Raw genomic sequence first — 20672 nt, 5'->3', positions numbered from 1 at the left:
GTAATTTTTTTTTTTTAAGATTTATGTATTAATATATAACTAGCCTAACTGTCGAAGGCCTTATAGGTTTATTTTTCTGAGTACAATAAAAGTTTTAACCATTTAACTAGAGGTAAGTTCGATTCACTTTTCCTTATCTGCTTATATTTGCGATGTTTTTATAGTTAATAGATTAGTGAGAATCTCCTTTAATGACGAGACATTCGTTGACTACTGTAGGACACTTTAGTCGGCCATTAAATGTTGATTATCTTTGTTAAGTAAGTTCGCAGTTATTACGAAGAAGAAAAAGTATACACCTGAATAAATAACATCGAGATTTGTAAAACGTTTAAGAACGTGTAGGGTAACAAACCCACAAGTAAAACTGGAGTTGATGAATTAAAAATAAATAAACATACGCACATACTCCGCTTCTGCAATGATAGTTTTGAAGATGCGATGCATGTTTATTTTTTCCCAAGCCTACTGATGTCGTTGAAAGTTGTGATTTACTGGGGTCCAGAATCAGAAATAATGGTAAATATGAAGGTGAAATTAAAAGAAGGATAATCATGGGAAAAAAGCATGTTAAACCTAATAAAAAGTATGAAAAATAGAGATGTGAGTAAGGCCACGAAAGTTAGAATTGTCAAAGCAATGGTATTTCTATGAATATGAAAGCTGGATTATTAAGAACAAAAATAGAAAGCGAATTCGTTCATTTGATTTACGGTGTGGAGGAGACTACATAATATGCGAGCTGAAGAATCATTGAAAAATATAGTTATATTAGGAAAGATTGAGGGAATAATAATAAGAGGCCATGTAGGATGGAGCCTTTGTTCACAAGATCCTCAAGATTCGAAAACGACTGGCACTTAGCAACAACAACTCATATTGTACGCGATCTTTTTATTTAGTCCCTTCCTCATCTTTTATAAAAGCTAAGCATAATCCAGGAGGAACTTAAAACCCTTTTTAGTTTTATGGTTCCTCTTCAAAGCAAGAATATCCACTACAGGGATTGATTTCCGTCCCATATATTGGTAATGTAAAATCAAGATGGCTGCCTTTCTCAAGGAATACAACATTCGACTAGCTTTTAGCCCGCATTCTTGCAATCTTGCTTACGTATCGGAAGCTTTGAGGTAAGAAAGAAACATGTCGGAGAAGGTGGAACACAAAAGGAAAGAAAAGCGTAGACTAGAGCTCATCATACTTCGACTACAAACCCTGTTGTTGACTGGGATACATCCACCATGCCACATTAAGAATAAAAAATTGTTTCTAGAAAATCAAGGAATCATGTCAGATTTTATACCTTCGCTATCAATTACCTATCAACTCTACAGAGATAGCTGACACGTGCCACTCATCATTGAAGTCATATTTAATTTGCGCAGAACTGCGCTTCTCTAATGTCATGAGGTTTTGTTGATTTTAAAATGTGATCACCTGATGAAGCAACCACATAGGCATTGAAAGTAAATTAGTTGTGTTTGTTTAATATTTATTACGTTGTGTATCGATTAATAAAAGTTTTCTAATTCTTGTACAAACTATTATTATCATTATTATTATTAGGTGCACCTCCAAGGAGTTATTGCCACACAACCCATCGTATACATTACTTAATTCTCCATTACAATCCCTATTGACATACGGCGTCATCATCCATCTTCAAGAAACAACGCCCAACCTGCCCAACCAACGGTGTAGCTGGAATGAGTATAAATTTATTTGTAGAGAATTGCAGAATCGATGCAGTCTGATCAGTTCCTCCACAGCTTCAAATACCCTCCTGTTACTCTGTATCCAGGTGAAATGCAATCTTCATAACACTTTCCTATATTCATGCCGTCACAATTCAAGTTTCTTTTATAGTTTTACTAGTGGGTGTATTTCCCAATGTAAAATTTATTCATTTTGTTTTCCGATATTGAGAATAAGTTTATTCGCGTGAAAACAGTTTGTCAATATTTTCAGATCTATTTACCATATTTTTCATTTTATTTACGAGATGTGAAGTGAAGATCAGTGCAGTATCGTCTGCGAATGTTATTAATAATACCTTAGCTGATAAGTGTAGGTCGCAGACGTTGTTGATGTAAATTATAAATAATATTGGTCCAAGCAGAGAACATTGGGGAACCTCAGTTTAGCTAGGAAACTGATACAGATTTTGTTTATTTTTCTTTTTGTGATCTAGAAATTAATTAGCTACAGTTTTTTCCTAGTAAAATCATATATAATACTGTATCAAATCTTTCTGTAGATTATTAATATTTTTAGAAAATATTTTATTAATAATACTAATAATATTATATCATTTGTATCAGAACAAATACTTCTGACTTACTTGATTGAAAAATATTGGATTTTTTTTTTGGGGGGGGATTTCTATTTATTTTTACATGGTAATAATTATTTAGTCGTTTTTAAAAAACAGATTTTATTGAACTTTCAAATTCATTTTGAAATGTTAATTATTTCCTTATTAAAATTACAGCAATGTTTTCTAATACAAATAATTGATTATTGTAGTGTGCTATTGCTATATGACCATTGAACTTCAACTTCCTATCTACTAAAATTCCAAGATCAATATCCTGATCAGTTTCTTCTAGCATAATCCCACCAATATAATACGGCATTGGATATCTAATTACACCAAAGTGTAATTAGATATCCAATGTTGTATTATATTCTTGTATTATATGCTAGAAGAAACTGATCAGGCTAGGGATTTTGAGTGTTAATAGATAGGATGTTGAAGTTCAATGGCCATATAGCAAAAACTGTAAATACAACTCAAAAGATAATTGCAATGCTGAAACGAACGTTCTCATGTAAAGATAAGGATGTCATTTTGCCTCTTTACAAGGCCTTAATAAGACCTTACTTGGACTAGTGTGCGCGGGCGGATCTAGTGTCCTGGATTCAGCGATGATTCTAATACAGTAGAGAGAGAGAGAGAGAGAGAGAGAGAGAGAGAGAGAGAGAGAGAGAGAGAGAGAGAGAGAGAGAGAAAGAAAGCAGAGGAGCCAAAAATGATATCAGGATTGTGGAATAGTTATTATGATGAAAGGATCATACAATATATCAGTGGATGGAATTTTTCAATTTATGAATGGCGGGGAAAGGATGCGAGGGCATCCTTGGAAGTTGAGAATGAATGCTGTCAAAAAGGAGATAAAGGCTAGATTTTTCTGTCATAAGGTGGTGCGTGGTTGGAGCGGATTGCCATTGGATGTTGTGAGTGCAAGCAGTGTGAATGTATTCAAGAATAAGTACGATAGCTGGTGTGTGTAGTATGAGGACTCCCCTATATATATATATATATATATATATATATATATATATATTTAGATATATATATATATTTAGATATAAAATCGGCACAGCAAATAGACTCATTACTTAACACGATTCGTGTTTTCAGTCATGATATCAAAATTGAATTTGGTTTGGATAAAAGAGCAATGATTTCTGTCAAACGAGGAAAAATTAATGACATTAACAAATTTAATTTTGATCGGGTGAAATATATAAAAGCAATTTCACCTAACGAACTCTATAAATACCTAGGAATATTAGAAGCCAGTGATATTCTCCACTGAAAAGTTAAACAACAGGCAGTAGCAGAATACACGAAAGGAGTTAGAAATATTTGAAAACAAAATTCAATGGATTTAACATAATTAGAGCAATGAATTCTTGGTTTAGATCAGTGATCCGATACACTGCTGGCATTATAGATTGGACAAAAAGACAACCTGGACAGATTGGACCGCAAAACTAGAAATCTAATGACTATGCATCATGCATTACATCCACGAAGTGATGTTGAATGGATGCATCTACCAAGAAGAGTAGATGGACTGGGTCTGCTGCAAGTGAGACAGACTGTGGAAGAAGAAATTAGCTTAAAAAGTTATATCGACAATAGTTCTGGGCAAGTGCTCCAAGCAATTACACAAGAGGGCCTTCTAAATGACAGGAACCAAAGCCGATTACAAAAAGGAACAGCAAAATAACCGATATATGCTCTGGAAAAATAAATCTTTGCATGGCCACTTTTTTCGAGATACTGAGGACAAAATTGATGTGAACAAGACGTGGCGATGGCTACAATATGGATATATTAAAAAAGAAACAGAAGGGTTTATTTTAGATGGAATGAAAGTAAAAATTTTGAACATCAATAATAACAGCAAATGCAGATTAAGCGATCAGAAAGATGAGACTGTAGAACATCTAATCAGTGCCTGCAGCAAAATAGCTCAAACGGACTATAAATACCGCCATGATCAAGTGGCCAAAATAATTCATTGGCATGTATGCAAAAAATATGGCTTTCCTACCTCTGATAACTGGTGGCAGAATAAAATAGAGACAGTACTGGAAAACGAAACAGCAAAAATTCTCTGGGACTTTTCAATACAAACTGATCGGCATTTGGAACACAATGGACCTAACATCATAACCATCGAGCATCGACAAGTTTGGATTATCGATATCGCAGTACCCAGTGATAACAACACCAACAACAAAGAACTGGAAAAAATTACTAAATATCGAGACCTGGCAATCGAAGTTGGCAGGCTGTGGCTTAAACACACCAAAGTCATTCCAATAGTATCGGTGCAACTTCAAAGAAGCTGTCAAACTATTTACAGCAATTAAACATCAATGAAGTGATCGCATATAATCTACAAAAAACAGCATTACTTGGAACAGTCCATATTTTACGACGCTACCTGACAGACTATTCTTCGATTCTTGGGTGTAGAATCTGTATCATCAGTCAAATTGTGGTTTAAATGATATCTGGTTTTGACTGTGTTTCTGGGAATGAAATTATCAGAATGGAATAATAATGTATTTTAGGTACTTTTACAATACACACACACAAGCAAGTATGAAGAAGTAGAAGAGTGAGTATTTATTACTATTCTGCATCTGTATAGAAAAGAAAAAAATTGCTTAACGCATGGATCAGGCAGAGTGAGAGGGCACATTGTCATGGTGGAAAAATCAGTCATCGCTGTTCTTTTTGTGTACTTTTTTTCCGTCACATTTCCTCTCACAACTACCGTAAGAAGTCTTTAGGAAACTCTTTCCAGTCCACACTGTTGTCTGTAAAAACCGTTGTTCCACCCAAGGAATTAGATCGGAGGTAGTGTTCTAAGAGTTTAGTGAGAAAAGATCTTTAATTAGGTCTAACATAACACTTCATGGACTGAAATGTTGATAAGATGTTAGACGATCTTTTTTCTCGATAGAATTAAGGAATTTACAGCAATGATTCACTCGCATGGCTTTCATTAACAGAAACCCAACGGTTTATTATGGAAGTCACTCATCAGATCTTTTTGTGGCATGTCAGACTTTAACTTCTCCAACAATCACGTAAACCTTAACAGAACACAACTGACACGTGCCACACGTCATTGTAGTCATGTTTAGTTTACGCTGAACTGTGCTTGACTAACAATTTTTAATTTTTTTTTTTTAAACATCAAGTACTTTCTTCATTTTTTCCATAAAAAAAGCTCTGATGAAATCATGTGATTATGCCCCCTCTAGCCATTGGCTGAGGGGGCATAATCACATGACTCTGCTGATGGAAGATAACTGTGTTTAGTCGCCAAAGCTTTTCCATCACTCGTATAAAACTTTTCATTATTTAAAAGTTTATTAATTATCTGAAGTTTATTATCTTTAGTATTTTTAGCGTGCGAAAAGTCACCAGCTGCAACTTTGCCAAAACACGTGACACAAGCACATGATATTCGCACCGCGCATCGGTTATTTATTTCTTGTTTATTTCCGCCAGTAGGTAGAAATAAGCAAGAAATAAATAGGCAAATGTATTATTGTTGCGCATGTGCACTGTGTTTTGTTTTTGCTCGAGTCTTTGCTGTAAATGTGAATTGTAAATTTAGGCATATAATCAAATGTTGAGTTTCGAGACTATAACAAAATTCATAAAATAATATCTTTAATTTTCTTTTCTTTTATTGTGCCTTAATCAAGTAAAGCGACTATGAAACCGTGCACTGTAATAACTTGAAATTGGAAAAAATTGAAAAAACGTATTTCTGATTTAAAAAAAAAAATCAGAATTATTGTTTACTTTTTTGCTGATGTTAAAAATTGCGTCTTTAAATTGTATAGTTGTTACAGTCAGATTTACACTTAAAGACAAATAAAAAAAAAATATCCACGCTATCCACAGGGTAGAAGGACTTTTAAGTAAAAATTTCGTCACAAATTTTTGAATTCATTCAATCTCACATGACTTACAATAATCACTCTTACAATATTCTTTGATTTTCCCGCTCTAGTGTGATTTTCAATTATTTGAAAAGGTTCTGCCAATACTTAAAACACACCAAATAATAATATATTCCTCAAAATTTCGATTGGCACGTGAGAAAATTTGGCATCAAAGATTTGGCGATTTTGGCACGCACGATTAAAAAGGAACCCACCCCTGTCGTAAGCAAATCGTGGGTAAGCGGAACCAACATATTCTCGATGCAGCGTTCGCTATTTAAGGTCACGTCACCCTTTTCAATGAAGTGGGGCTTATTTATGCAATGGCCGGAAACCGCACATGCTGTGACCTCCTCGCTGTGAAGAGGCTTCTCTTGGACAAATTGAGGTCTTGAGAAACGTGTAGGTTCGTCTGTTTACATGACCGCTTAGATGGAAATGTGCTTCGTCCGAGAACCAGACATGTCAAGGAAGGATGGATCTTCAATAGACATTGGCCAGCACGCATGCGCAGTATTCCTACCGTGTAGCGTAATCCGTTGATCCAGCGCCTTAAGGATTCTCTGTAAGGATTGCCTCGGTATCCCAAGTTTCACCGCTGTTTGACGTGGACTATTTCTGAGACGGTAACACTTGCTCCAACGCATGCCGCGATTCTCATTTGTGTTAAGACAGGGATCTTCAATGCATGGCCCGCGGAGCTCTTCGCCGTGGCCAGCCGGCTATTTTGAAATAATAACTACTTAACATTAAAACGCGGTTAAATAAAAAAAAAATAATTTCAATGAAGCCCGCGAGCCACTAAGCTATACTGCGGTATTTATAATTGTAAGATGCTTTCCACATTCACTAGGAACGCTGTGCATTTGATACTTTACATAAAATCCTATAAAAATAAATATTAAATAGACATGCTTCTTCAGCCATCTACCAGCGCCAAGTGGTACTCAGATACTAGCACTAACGTCGCAGGTAGATGGCTGAAGCAGTAGTTTGTTTGAGTGCGCTATCTAGTGCCTTCCAGATACATCTCGCAGGTTCTCGATGCTTCGTTATTTTCATATAAATACAAGAGGATCTCATCCATAGTCAATCAGTCGTGAACAGTGTGATGTTCGTGTATAAGCGCACGCAGGTTCGTCGTGTCAGCAATAGCCTATTGTGGTTTTCTATTGCCAGACTTTTTTCATTAGTGTGAAATATATTCAGTGGATAATAAACACTACACGGCCATTTTGGATAATTTTTTGGGGTTCACCTTCCATCACTATGGCGTCTACGAGTAAAAAAGCGTAAATCAAGTGATTCTTGTCGGATTTTTAATGAAAAGTGGACCAATTTGTGCCGATCGACGATAAGCCAGTGTGTTTAATTTGTCATGAGTCAGTATCAAAAGAATACAATATAAATCGACACTATGAGACAAAGCATGCGTCCAATTTTGATCACCTTCAAGGACGGCTTCGTTGGACAAAGTGAACCGTCTCCGAATTGATTTAAAATTTCAGCAGGGTACGTTTAAAAGACAGAGGGAAGAGAGCGAAGCGTGCGTCAAAGTAAGTTATGTAGTAGCTGAAACATCGCTAAAAATTCAAAAGCCTTCTTGGACGGCGAGTTTGTGAAAGAGTGTCTCATCGCTGCTGGGGATATTCTGTGCCCGAATAATAAGGAAGTGTTTAAAAAAACCGAGATTGTCTGGGATAACTGTAGCACGACGTGTCGAAGAACTTGCCAATGACATTGAAGGAACTTTAAAAAAACGGTCGTCCGAATTTACGTCATATTCACTTGCTTTAGATGAGAACACAGATGTGAAGAATACAGCACAACTGGCTATCTTTGTCCGTGGCATTCATCAACAATTCAATGTGACAGAAGAACTGCTAGCATTCGTACCTATGAAGGGAACGACGAAAGGCACTGATATTTTTGAAGCCGCCAAGAAAACGCTCCAGCGTTTCGACCTCAGCTTAACCAACCTCGAAGGTGTGGTAACTGATGGTGCCCCTGCTATGATGGGAAAGAACGAAGGGTTTGTTGCGCTATTACGGAAAGAAACCGGAACCAGAAGGAAAAGGAAAGTTATTGTGACTGCCGTCAACATTATTAGGGCAAGAGGATTGAATCATCGTCAATTCCAAGAGTTTTTGACCCAAGAGTGCGAAGCGGATCACGGCGATGTGGTTTATTATAGTGATGTGCGTTGGTTGAGCAGAGGGAAGGTTCTTAAAACAGTCTTTGACTTAAGGAGCGAAATTCAGCATTACGATCCGAAGTGGATGACAGACTTCGCCTTTGTGACCGTCATCTCGTTGATATGAATGACCTAAATAAGCGACTACAATCCAAAGATCAACTGGTGCACACTCTGTTTGATCACATCAAAGCTTTTGTGGCCAAGCTCAAACATTGGGAGGCACAACTAGCGGAAAAAGAGAACTCATTTTCAGCTTCTCGCTGAGTCCAACTGTTTGTCTCTTGATGAATATGCTACAAAATTAGCCGTGTTGCGAAGTGAGTTCGAAGAGAGATTTAGTGATTTTCGTAACCAACAGTCTTCTTTAGATTTATTTTCAATGCCATTCAGTGTCAATGCTGCCGAAATGCCAGGCCCAGTACAAATGGAGCTGCTTGAACTCCAAAACAAGTCTTCTTTGAGAGAAAAATTATTCAGTGTGCCCTTGCTTACATTTTATAAAGACTACATTTCTGAGGACGCATTCCCTAATCTTCGCCGGCATTCTTTCAAGATGTGCGCTTTGTTACGTAGCACATACGTATGTGAGCAGTTCTTCTCCTGAATGAAGTCCAAGACAAGAACCCAGATTACTGACCAACATCTCGAGAATACTCTGCACATAGCGACTTCCAACATTGATGCCAACATCGACAAGTTGGTCAAGGAAACGCATTGCCAAGTTTCCCATTGACATTGTAAAAAAATTAATGTTTTCTTCATTAAATTATCTTTTTTTCAAGTATTGATTGTATTTACTTATCATGAACCCGACTCCTACCTACGCTCTTAAAGCTGAGTTTGTTTATTTTTATAGGATTTCATGTAAACTATCAAATGGCAGCGTTCCTTGTGAATCTGGAAAGCATCTTACAATTCTAAACATCGCAGTATAGCTTAGTGGCCCGCGGGCTTCATTGAAATTTTTAATGCGGCCTGCACTAACACCATTGCTTGAGGCATGCTTACAGAAACTTCTCACAAACATGTTGTAGGCTTGGACCTTTGCTCTACCAGCACTCGTGTGAATGAAAATGATGCTCAACAATAAACGTCCTTTTTTTTCCCAACACGAGCACCATAGCTACAACAAAATGTAAAGGTGTGAACTCTACACGTGCTCTTCTTTTAATGTGCATGCAGTTGATCGGCATATCTCACGACACGTGTACTGAAGGGGGGAAGGGGTGTCGAAGTCCAGTACTCTTTTTTTTCTCTCGCTATACCGTACATCGACTGGACGCTACTGTTCTTAAAATCAGTAGGTAAGCACTAGACAAGGTGCTTACTTATTTTTGTAGAAAAGTGGTCTTATAATGTTATCCTAAAAGGCCAGAAAGAAATAATACATAATCACTATATCTATGTTTAAATAACTTTGATATATTTCTATATGCTCGTATTTTATATGCAGAAATTTTGTATTTTTTATTATGCGTAAGCCTTGAAAGTTATTTAAATATAAACTACAGCTATTTGGCTCCAGAAATCTTTCATAGCCTTAAGAAACGAAGCCAACATAAACAAGTGCAGTAATCTGATCAGAAAGTACTTCAACGTCTATAAGAATATTCATAATTTGTTTGGAATAAATTGAGAAGTTAATCAATGCCGAAAACAGTCAATTTGAGATGCGCATGCTCGTATTTCTTGATATATTTTATCCCCTACATCAGGGGTTCTCAAACTTTTTAAATTTTGTACCACTTAAATAAGAATAAAAAAATATAGGTACCACCATAAAATACTGTTTCAAAATAAATATTAAATATGAAAACCCTTATGACACGCTAATGAGACTTCGCATCCGAGAATTCACATAAAACTGCAATAAAACGTATTTGTTCATTTTGTTCGTTACAATACTAAAATACTACTCGTTACAATATTAAAATACATTTTTCTGAACATTTATTTAAATATTTCGTGTAAAAATTGTATCACCAAAAATAACGTAATGTACCATTAGTGGTACATGTACCACAGTTTGAGAAACGATGCCCTACATTGATTGTCGTAATGTTTTAGTGCACTGTGGTATTTAACTTTGTATATTGATTTGTGCAATTAACATTTTGTAACCCGGATGAATGTTATGATTTTTGATTATATATACGATGCCTTTTGTTGCATAATTTTGCAACAAAATAAAATGTAATGCAAATGTAAAAGATAAAATGGTAATTTATTGTAATAATAGTTATTTCAGATGTTTGGTAGCTCAGTAGGTGCTTTAAGGGCAACACATCATCATGGCATATTGCCTGTTGTGATAAGTGAAATAACAAGATAAGACCACATCATTCAGTCGAAATTTTTCAAAGAATAGACATTAAGCAATTCCTTACTTCTGGACTATAAAAGAACTTCAAAAAGTTTATAGTATTCTGTATTTTTTTGTAAAGATATCGAACTTTGAAAACTGCACTTTTTTCAACTGTTAATCGGCCATGAAATCCTATGGAAGACGGTATTTTCTTCCGCTTAGGAATCATCGACACACAGCGCGGAGTTTGAAATCTGCAGGTCGGATGTATGGAAAATGTGAAGCATTCAATTGCTTCCGAATTTTTATTATTATTATTATTATTATTATTCATGACACCTCCAAGGAGTCCGAAGATTCATCGCCGGAGGACACCTATTGTACAACTCTCCGTCTCCACCACTACACCGAACCTCTACTACCAATCATCTACATCAGCGCCATCTACTGCCCGCCACCACCAAGCTAGTATTTTTTTTTTTTTTTTTTTGTAAATTGCGTATGTTCTGAAGGGCCGATTTATCTGCATGCGGGATGAAAAACCTGAGTTTCTCGGGAGAAAAAACCCTGCTACCTCCGTATGAGATCGGCTAACTCACCTTCGATTGAAAAAGTCCACATATAGATTCCTCTCGTCACGACGAGAATCGAACTCAGGCTTTTTCTAATCGAAGGATGCAACGCACCATCGTTCTTCCAATTGTGCTACGGAGGCGCTTGTATAGTACGCCCACAGATACGAGACCCTTCGACACCTCTACGCCTGTCAAAAGAAGGAGAATCCATTCCGATAACAGGGTAATCGATCCGTATTGTGGGATGAATGTTTATTATTACACGTCGGAAAATTAACTTCTCTTTTATGATCATTGTAGTTTTTAAAGTGGGAACTATTTTGCTTGTATAACAGTTGGAAAATTTTACGTATAAAGCATGTGATTTCGCGTGTTGGTGACCAATTCGTACATTGCCTTATTTCTTCCCCCCTCTTCAATATTAACTGACTCTTCTTTGCACCGAGCCAAAGACAGCTCGCGTATGTGTGGTCGGACTATAATAGACATTTAGAGGTGTATGTAACTAGGAAGCGTGCAAAGAAATATGGAACTAATTGCACGCTTAATTAACTGCGTAGTGTTATTTTTTGAAAATTTTGACTGAATGAAATCATTCAAAGTAACACAACAGTTATCACCGTTGACAGACTATAGACTCCAGTATTTTGAATAATAACTGCTGTTCAGATGTCGTCTCTTTCTTTCAGCCAATGATTAACCTGGGTTCGCTAGTTAGTTAGGAAACTAATATTGAAATTCATTTTATTATTGATGAACAGTTAATAAATGCTTTTTGATTACTTTAACAACATCATTATGACATTGCAATTCAGTGGTTCTAAAACTATATCTGAATGTGATTGTGTGCACTTGCGATTGCCATGTTTACCTCAGAATGACCCTTACACTGATTTTTTTGTGCGATGAATTGCCCCAAGGCACTATCCTTTAGCTCAGTAGAAGTGGCGTGTGTGTCCACAGCGCTAGGCCGCCTGAAGAAAGAGCGTCCTAAGTTCGATTCTAGTCACTTACTGTAACTTTTTCGAAGGTTTCTCAACCGGTTCCCGAAAACAGGCAAGCGGGTTTTTTGTCCCATAAACTCAAGAAAATTGATCGTAGAACCCGCACTATTTCAGACAGCAAACAATGTTAGGATTGAGGACCACGAAATGGCAGCACTTGTCAGCCGCCTCTCTTCACTGAATGCTGTGTATAATTACTGACATTGTTGGGCCAGCTATCTCTTATCGGATACTGGTGGAGATTGAACTCCACCCCCCCCCTCTCAGTCTCCGAAAGTTAGATAGGGCTAAAATGGCCTTGCCTACTCCCTATAAGGGAATAAAAGGTGATGCGTTAGAGGATTTATATTTATTTATATAACATAACAGGACACTACACAAACTGTAGGTTACATTAATTGCGATGTTTATGCTGAAAAATTTAGTATATATTTTGGGATTTTCAGTGATTTTAAGATACATGACGTTGACTCGTATGCTAAACCTACCACAAATCACAATGGCATTAATTTCTGCTGAATTTAATTAGTACACGTTCGTTAAAAAATGTGTTGCGTTTAAGCGTGCGATGTTTGGTTGTTTCGATATTGTTTTTCTTTTAATATCAATTTATTTTAATACCGTGGGCAGGCTAAGGATTAGATCATCTGGAAAGCCTACACTTGAGACCAAACGAGGTAGACCGTGTTTCGCTGGTGCCAGAAACCACATGCCATCTAAATTCACAAGAGCACTCATTTCTTATGCGTCTTTAAGGTCTCCAGACCTGGTAAATTTAGGTTCGGTTGCACAAGTATCCGCTAAATCTAGATTTCTGCTTAATGATGAGTTGAGTTCCCTTTACACCTACGCCCAAGGCAAAGTTCCTCAGACTACGTGCAGTCTCCTCTTCATTCTGTAAGCTCCTTTACCAGTTTGTCTTCTTGTGCTTGCAGAATGAAAATTCCAGCCACTTCTGTAGGAGAATTAGTCATTTTTAATTGTGAACACTTTTGTTTTTCAAATAAATGACCCTGGCGTCATTGGCGAAAATCTAACTCATATCACGCTCTCCTTAGAAGATACTTCCACAAGATTTTTTATTTGGGTTACTTACTGAAATAATTATTCAGAATTTTATAATGGAGCAAAGTCAAAACTTTCGCTCAGAAAAAAACAAACAAACAAATTACTAAAGGAGTTTATGATACTATAAATTACACAGCAAAAATTCCCATCTTTTAATCAACAGTCAAATTATTTTATCAACATTTAAAAGAAAAAAAATCTGTCGTGAAACTTGAGAAAAGTATTCTTGGTATCGCTAGTTAGGAGGGATTTTTTTTTCTTTCAGTGTTTTTTTTTTTAATTTTTATTTTTATCACGCTCTCCTTAGAAGATACTTCCACAAGATTTTTTATTTGGGTTACTTACTGAAATAATTATTCAGAATTTTATAATGGAGCAAAGTCAAAACTTTCGCTCAGAAAAAAACAAACAAACAAATTACTAAAGGAGTTTATGATACTATAAATTACACAGCAAAAATTCCCATCTTTTAATCAACAGTCAAATTATTTTATCAACATTTAAAAGAAAAAAAATCTGTCGTGAAACTTGAGAAAAGTATTCTTGGTATCGCTAGTTAGGAGGGATTTTTTTTTCTTTCAGTGTTTTTTTTTTTAATTTTTATTTTTCTTAAAACACACGTGACAATGCTGTGCTAAGAAGGATGAAAAGTTCTAAGATTTGATTTTTATTTTATTTCGAAGTCGAAGTGATCTCTGGAATCCGATGGCTTTGATCTCCTCAGCTGAAAACTCAGTGTTCCATCTGTTTGGGAGGAAAATAGAGCGAGCGCTGAGTATCTTGTAAACAAATAAATAACTCGAAGCACATTTCTGTTGTTTTGTTTTTGTTCAATGATACTGCGCATGTTTAAATTGTGTCTGATAGTTTCCCTACGAAACATTCAAGTGTTGATGGTCGATGTAGTCATTTCTCTCAACAGGAATCAAATTCTTTGTTTCAGATTCGGACCAGTCTATTATTCAAAAAAAAAAAAAAAAAAAGTGGAGGAAACGGTAAGATGATAATTCTACAAGGGTTCTTCACTTTTTTTAAAGAAGTTTAAATCAATCGAACTGTTATAACTTTTATATATTTTTCATAATTTCTGAATATTAACACACGGTTGCATATATTATTGCAGTAATATACACAGTTCGAAATAAGTCAACGGACACGATAGTGGAGAAACAAACAGCCATGGCGCCCACCTTAATAAGATGTAGGACCTCCTTTCACTGCGATGACTGCGGCAATCATACAGGGCATACATTCCACAAGCGTACCATAGCGATCAATGGGAATGTTGAACCATTCTTCCTATAGGCATGTAATGAGTTCCTGGACTGTAGTGGGACGGACATCCCTTGAATTTACTGGACACTCCAGTTTATCCCACCGATGTTCAATAGAGTTGAGATCAGGGCTGCATGGAGGCAAGTCAAGTGTGTTGAGGTTCATGTCCACAACCACGCAATGACAAGTCTTGCTAAAAGAGATAATGGTCAATTCCGTAGAAATGCCACAAAGCAGGAAGCATTGCATTATCCAGAAAGCTCAGATACCCCTCGGAGTTCAATGATATTACATACCTCTGTAATGTCTGAAGCTAAACCAGGAAAAACAGCACCATACCATCACACCACTACCTCCGAATTTTATTTTTCGGTTTATGCATTGTGGCAAGAGACGTCCACCTGGTATCGCCACACCTGTTCATCTACTCGGTAGAGGGTATGGCGTTATTCGCCGCTCCATAACACAGCTTTACAAGCTTCCAAGTCCCACTGTACACGTTCTTTGCACCACTGAAGAAGACACTGCATGTTAGTTCGGGTAATGTGGGGCTTGCATATTGCGGTTCTACCATGGAAACCCATGTTGTAAGTGCAGGTTTTGAATGTTTTTGTGTAGATTCGTGTTCTAGTCGATGACCGGAACGCCGCATCCAACATGTTGGCTGACAAATAGGGGTTTTTACATATTACGTTTCGTAGTACCCTACGGTGACGTTCGGTGTGGTGGGTTGTTCAATGCGTGTAGCACTCTTGTGGGCAAGGTGCATCGTGCCATGTAACCAGTCATGTGTTTGTAGCCGTTATAAATTGCAGGTGTATGAAGCTGTCCGGTCAGCGTAACTATGCCCGAGTGAAATGGCTACGAGAAGCGAACTGACAGAGTTTGGAAGTGGTGATAGGATGACATATTGCAGGCCTATCTATTTGACAAATAGCTGACAAATTGGGAAATCCCAGGTGAACAATCAGTGGTACCATACTGAGATGGAAGTGCAGGCGGGCTTTCTGCCTGCGTAAAAACACCATTTTTTTTTAGAAAATAATATAATTTGTTAGATTAATTTTTGTTAGTAGAAATACCCTTTATATTGCGCATATTATGATGTGTTTTCTTCAAGTTTAAAAGAGATTTTGTTTAAAAAGTTATTTTTTATTAAATAAAAATATTCTATTTTGTCCAGTCAGCTAGAAAAATCTACTCGTGACAGTCAAGTGGGCGATCATACGAGATTTTCCGCTAACTGGATGGATAAGGATCAATCGGACTTCAAAATTTCAATTTTGAGATTCTGCTGAACAAAAAGCAGAATTTTTTCTTTATAATTGGTTTTTTTTTTTTGTAAAAATGGAATCAATAAATATATTTTATTTTTAATATTAACAGCATATATTTTCGACAACAAATTATCTTCAATTAGAGGGATACACCAAACTGATCCTAATAGGTCCCCGAATTTGCTACGACCGGAGAGGAACTGCTCGTTTCCTTCCCCTAAACCCTAATGCTTACATTATTGTCAATAACTGTGCAAGTTCTACGACAGTTTTTTTTTTTTTGAATAATTACGGTGTTAAAAACTTAGTTGTCAGTGATTAAGATGGATTAACTCGGAATCAGCTGAAGCTTAGAAAAAAAAATCCATTTATTCGATGAATGTAATCGGACACCTATGTCTTTCTTCAGACAGCCTAGCGCTATGGATGCAAATGCCATTTCACAAGACCACAGAGGCATTCGAACTAGAAATATTTTGTAAGCTTACTCTTTTCCTGAATATTAATAATTCCGTACTGTCCAAAAGAAATTATATATATATATATATATATATATATATATATGTTAAAGATACCAAGTTATTTTAAATATAAACCTGGTTTCATTTATATATATGTATATAATATTCATCAAAGCTTGATTTGCTTCCTCAGTCTTAAGAAAAGGCTGGTTATATTCCACTAATTCGAGCCCTACCCAAGGGCCTATGAGTTGTGGAAATACTTTCTGAAAATGAAAGCTGTGCCGAACAAAGCGGCTTTTTGCAGCTGCCAAATTTTTAATCCATCTAACTCGAGTGCTTCTAGATGTTTTTCAATGTTTTAGGGATAGCGCCTAAAGCACCTATTATTATGGTAACAACTTTCGTTTTCTTTTGCCACATTCGTTCAACTTCGATTTGCAAATTGAATCTTTTGTCAGTCTGGATTTTGAAATCCCAGAGTATTTTAGCTTTTTCATTCTCAACCACTTTCTGGTGAACTTTATGCTTCCAATAGTCTTTAGATACTTCAAACCGATACTTTTTACATAAATGCCAGTGGATTATCTTAGCTACGTTATCATGCCTTTTACGGTACTCAATTTGTGCGATTTTGCTGCATCCACTTATAATGTGGTCTACCGTTTCTTCCTTTTCTTTGCACAATCTACATTTACTGTCTTCTTGAATTTTTTGTATTTTTGCCTTCATAACGTTGGTTTTAATGGCCTGTTCTTGTGCTGCAAAAATTACCGATTCTGTTTCTTTCTTTAGTGCTCCATTTCTCAACCATTGCCAAGTCAAGTTGCTGTCAGCGCTGTCCTCTATGCTGTGAAGGTATTTTCCATGCAATGCCTTATTTTTCCATCTTTCGGTTCTCACTTTTACTTGGTTGGTTTTGTATTCCAATTTTGTCTCCATGGGTTTAAATAAACCCCCTTTCCTTACCTCAATTAGAAATTTTTCCGTTGTTTGCTGCAGATAATCATTTAAATTTCGTTTTTCTTCTTCAATAACTTGCTTCACTTGTAATAATCCTCTACCTCCTTTTTTGCGTGATAGATAAAGTCTATCAATGTCAGTGCGAGGATTGATGGCATGGTGCATTGTCATTAATTTTCGAGTTTTTCGATCTAAATCTTCCAACTCTTGCTGGGTCCATTCAACAATGCCTGCTGAATATCTCAGAACAGGTATGGCCCAGGTATTAATTGCTTTTATCAAATTTCCAGCATTAAGCATTGACTTAAGGAGTTTTCTTAATCGTCTTATGTATTCTCCTCTAGTTCTTTCTTTGATCTTATTGTAAAGAATTTGTGATGCTTCCAAAATTCCCAAATATTTGTAGCTGTCTTCGAATTTTATTGCTTTGATTATTTCACCATCGAGCAACTCGATTTCGTTCATGTCTTCAAACTTTCCTCTTGTTATTCCAGCAATTGCACATTTGTCTAAGCCAAAATCCATTGATATATCTTGACTGAATATGTGCAGTGTTTAGCGATCCGAGTTCATTCTCTGATTTTGCATACAACTTCAGATCGTCCATGTATAAAAGGTGAGATATCTTTGCACTCTTTTGCGCAATTTGATAACCATGAGCAGTTTTATTTAAAATTCTAGTTAAGGGGATCAATGACAATATAAACAATAGAGGAGATAATGAGTCTCCTTGAAAGATGCCCCTTTTTATGTTTACCTCTCCAATTTCTTCTCTATTTATAACCACCGTTGTTTTCCAGTTTTTCCTGCTGGATTGCAAAAGGTTTTGCACGTTCTCGGTAATTCCGAATAGTTCTGTGCATTTTAAAATCCAACTATGAAGCTCCGAATCAAACGCTTTTTTATAATCTATCCAAGCCATATGAAGGTTGGTTTTTCTACGTTTGCAACTTTTAAGAATCATTTTATCAATCAGCAATTGGTCTTTTGTGCCTCTTGAATTTTTGCTGTTGCCTTTTTGTTCAATTGGGAGAAGAGAATTTGCTTTGAGATAGCTGTATATTTTATCAGCTAGTATGCCTGTTTGTAACTTAAAAGTTGTTGGCAGGCAGGTTATAGGTCGGAAGCTTTCTGGGTTTGGACCTTTTTCTTTATCCTTTATGATCAAAAACGTTTTCCCTGCTGTGAGTGAGCCACTCTTCGTTGCTTTTTCCTTCTAAACATCATAAAATTGGTTAGCAAGTCTTTCAAGTAAGCCTGTTAGATATTTCAACCAGTAGCCATGTAATTCATCCTTCCCGGGTCAACACCCGGGAAGGATGAATTAGTTCTTGATTTTGAACCATTTCAGTTGTTATTTTTAGTTGGTCCATTTTTCGTTCTTGAGATTTGTTCACTCCACCTTGCCTTGTTATTGTGCCTCTTAGGGTTGTCCCATAGGTTTTTCCAAAACTAGTGTATTTTCTTTGTCTCTGGTATTTATATTTATATTTTCTTTAAGGTAATCATTCCTGCAGCAATCAATTTTCTTGTAAAACTGGTGCTGATTTACGCAAAACATCGAATTTTGCTTGTACTGTTCAATGCGTGCACTGTATCTTCTTATTTTAGCTGCAACTGCAACTATTTTTTACTTCACTTCCTCTAATACTTCAATAGGTCGTGTTCCAGTATTATATCTCTTTATGAGGTATTTTTATATAATTCATATATTATATATATATATATATATATATATATATATATATATATATATATATATTTATATATATATAATTTTTATATATATTTATATAAATATTTTTATATTGTTTTATAATTTTATAAATTTTATAATTATAATTATATTAATTATAATTTTATATATATATATAAATTTTGGTTACTTGGGAAAAGGATTAAAACCAAGTATAAAATTTCTTGGTATCTTTAACGTATTTTATACCCAAGGTAAAAAACTTTCGAACATCATTCTCTCATCCAGAGACTTTTGTTAAGAAAGTCTAGCACCTTTTGTCCACTTGCATATGAGATATATATGACTTCTGCATTACATCAACCTTGGTATCTCTCCCGGGTCTGACTCCCACTGAAGATACCTCAATAAAGGTCGAAACCGATCTGGGTAGTGGCCCTTCCTATTATGCATTGTATTATACACGCTTAAAAGGGGGGGGGCTGTGCTTTGCATTATGGGATACAATACATACTAAAGCAAGTGATATGGAGTCATTAGCCTCTATATACAAGTAGCTCAGACATGAATATATTTTACACGCAAAACTTTGTTTTGCTTACTTGGGAAAACTATTTAAACAAGAATAATATATATTTCCAATGTTAAAACTTCCAATGTTAATCGAATTCAGTCGTTTTTCGGTTAAAAAAATGCTAAAATGTCGTCCTTGTTTAACAACGTGTTTGCAGTAAAATAAATAAAATTAAGTGTACATTATGGTGGCATATCCATAAGTAAAAAAAAAAAAAAAAAACCGCTGACATTTTAAAGAAACTATTCAAGTGCTCGTGGACGTTTTAAAAGCTGTCCTTTTAAAAATTCCAGTAAATGAATCGTGTAAAGCGAAATTCTGTTGTTGAGTGCATTTGAAATAACACCATCAAATATTTATTGATTTCTTTTGTCTTTTCTATTTAACGTTCGGAATGTTAGTTAATTACTTCCCCAAACGTCAAAAGACAATTTTCATTGTACGAGTAAGTGTGATCGTCTGGTAAGCTCTTGTTTTGTTATCGAAGACATAATTTCTATATATTTTCACGTTTGCTTAGTTTCATATTCACAGGATTAAAACAGTATAATTTCTAGGTACAGTGACATACCTGTTTACCATTAGCGATAGTAACATAATAATAATAATAGCTTGAAAAGCTGTTTTCAGTTTTTATTATTTTAATATCGTTCAGGTAGTTTGCAATTACGGACGTCTGCTTATAAATAACATGAGCGATAATTTGAATAAACGACAGAGTTTTGAAAAAGAAAATACTGAATATCGGCGCAACAACTTCAAAACGTAAGTTATTATCTCTTAAATATTATAATTGAAAACATAATCGATTGAGTTGTTTATTATGAGTGACTTGCTCAGATGCATAAAAGTCATTATATTTATTTATGTATTTATTTTTGTTATGTTTACAGTTTCAGTTGGCGAGTTTGTTTGGAGTTGCAAAAATTAAATAACACAGAATTGGTAGAGGTAATAAACTAACATATTTTTTCTTTTAATTAGCATTATTGAACGATAAACAGCAAATTCTG

At 35.6% G+C, this 20672-nt stretch overlaps 1 long non-coding RNA gene across 1 annotated transcript in view; it reads left to right on the top strand.

The window, feature by feature from the left end:
• The window catches only part of LOC150098335 (uncharacterized), a 214604-nt gene that overhangs the window by 15164 nt on the left and 178768 nt on the right, over positions 1-20672 (top strand). Inside the window, exon 2 of the long non-coding RNA XR_016549516.1 lies at positions 20315-20424. This is a non-coding gene — a long non-coding RNA (uncharacterized LOC150098335). The remainder of the gene's footprint in view (positions 1-20314; positions 20425-20672) is intronic.

The sequence above is a fragment of the Typopeltis vanoorti genome, chromosome 15, assembly GCF_054136105.1.
Source record: "Typopeltis vanoorti isolate ZY-2024b chromosome 15, IOZ_Tvanoo_1.0, whole genome shotgun sequence".
NCBI lineage: Eukaryota > Metazoa > Arthropoda > Arachnida > Uropygi > Thelyphonidae > Typopeltis > Typopeltis vanoorti.
This window is presented reverse-complemented; position numbering and strand designations above follow the sequence as displayed.